The sequence below is a fragment of the Petaurus breviceps genome, unplaced genomic scaffold (genome assembly GCF_028583685.1).
Source record: "Petaurus breviceps papuanus isolate PSGF00001 unplaced genomic scaffold, PetGlider_PUasm1.0 207, whole genome shotgun sequence".
Lineage (NCBI taxonomy): Eukaryota > Metazoa > Chordata > Mammalia > Diprotodontia > Petauridae > Petaurus > Petaurus breviceps.
In genome coordinates, this window is record NW_027185850.1 from 29,781,277 (window position 1) to 29,783,049 (window position 1,773).

Genomic DNA, 1,773 nt, shown 5'->3' on the forward strand with positions numbered 1-1,773 from the left:
CACACACACACACACACACACACACACACACACACACACACACACACGCGGTTGGGGGAGGGGGATCCCGAGGCTGAATCGGGACGCTTCCCACCTCTGTCCTGCTGCTGAGACCGGATTCTCAGCAACAACGTTCGGGGGACAAGGGTCCGGGTGAGACAGCGTGCGTGCAAGCCTTCCCGAAGCTGCACAATTCGGTGGCTTCCTGAATCACAGCCTGGTCTCGGCGCGCCCTCCCACTAAGGTTCTGTGCCCGCCCCCTCCGGTCCTGTGCCCCCCCCCTCCGGGCCCGGTCCCCCCCCCCCCCCCCCCGCGCCCGCCCCCTTCGGTCCCGTGCCACCCCCCCCATTCAGCCCCGTGCCCCCTCCTCCGGCCCTGCGCCCTCCCCCTTAGGGCCCGTGCCGCCCCCTCCTGCCCTGCGCCCACCTCCGAAGCCGTGCGCCCTCCCTCTCCGGCCCTGCGCCCACCCGCTTCGGTCCCGTGCCGCCCCCTTAGGCCCCGCGCCCACCTCCGAAGCCGTGCGCCCTCCCTCTCCGCACTGCGCCCGCAGACTGCTGGAGGAAGACCCTAAAGCTGGAGTGGCAGGCGGCGAAGACCCGGGAATTAGCCGTGGGTCCTCCTCCCCTGCCCGCCTGGAGGGGCGTGGCACCGTGCCAACGCGAGCGCGCAGCCACGCCCCATAGCTACGTGTCCGCTTTCTGCCCTAGCCCGCTTCGTTGCTCATTTGTGTCCATGCTGGGGGATTGAGGCCAGCCCCCAGAGGAGTCGCCTGGGCCTTCTTCCCCTCCATCCCGTGGTCCTCTCGCTCCAGGCTGCAATAGCGCCCGAGAGTGCCCCTAGGGTGCCGCAGTCCTTTGGCATTAGAGGCTCACCCAAGTCTTCCGAAAACAAATATTTGAGGTCGTGTGCTGTGTCACTCCGCCCCGCTCCCGAAAGTGGCCTGGCCTTTGGCACCGAAAGACTTAGGCCCCTCCAAGCCCAGTGCAGACACCTCCCTCAGGAGTGTGGCCATTTCACACGTCTGACCCTCAGTTTCTGAATCTCTCAAATAGAGAAAACAATACCCGGAGGCTCTAACTAGAACCTGGGGTCCGGGAACCCTAAAGGGTCTGGATGGGAAAACAATTCCATTTTGATTTTCAGTAACCTCTAACAGAGCTGGGTTCTGTTAAACCAGATTGCCGCAAAGACCATGTCGCAACAAAAGTGAACTACTACGATGCTCTCCTGACCCCCTTCAAAGGATGATTGTGAAAATCAAATGAGATAACGTTTGCAAAGTGTTAACCTTCAAAGACCACAAATGTTAGCTGGGAATCACCTTAGAAGGCATCCGACCCATCCTCATTTTGCCGGGAAAACTGTGGCTTAGAGCCCAGAGGGTTCTGGGGCCAGGTCATGAAGCCAGGAAACTTCTGAGGCAAGTGCTGCTGGGCTCCAGCAGAACCAGGCGTTTAACCCCAAGATTTTCTTCTACTTGCTGCATTTTGATCCCTATCTCACCAGAAGAATGGCATCTGGACTCTACAGAAAATCCCTCCCGCAATCCTCATTCCAGGAGACCTCTGAGGAGACCCTTCTGTCTGACTCCTAAGGAAATATCTGTGTGTCTGCTGCTGTTAGAGTGGGCACTCCCTTGGGAGTGCAGCTTACCTCTATTTTCCTTCTATTCATATCCCAGCATTTAGCGGTGCCTGACACCAATCAACACTTAAGAAATGCTTCCTTCCTTCCTTCCTTCCTTCCTTCCTTCCTTCCTTCCTTCCTTCCTTC

General features: G+C 59.1%; 2 protein-coding genes across 4 annotated transcripts in view; both read right to left on the bottom strand.

Annotated features, from left to right (window-relative positions):
* The window catches only part of LOC138165034 (aldo-keto reductase family 1 member A1), a 7,164-nt gene extending 6,501 nt beyond the window's left edge, over nucleotides 1-663 (bottom strand). Inside the window, exon 1 of one of the 3 annotated variants that reach the window (XM_069093130.1) lies at nucleotides 509-663. The gene's annotated coding sequence lies outside the window, so the exon portion shown is untranslated. Of the gene's footprint in view, nucleotides 1-94; nucleotides 242-426; nucleotides 446-508 lie in introns of those variants that run through there. The other 2 variants (XM_069093131.1, XM_069093129.1) reach the window with 2 other exon arrangements.
* The window catches only part of LOC138165029 (nuclear autoantigenic sperm protein-like), a 570,370-nt gene that overhangs the window by 487,189 nt on the left and 81,408 nt on the right, over nucleotides 1-1,773 (bottom strand). The window lies entirely within an intron of this gene.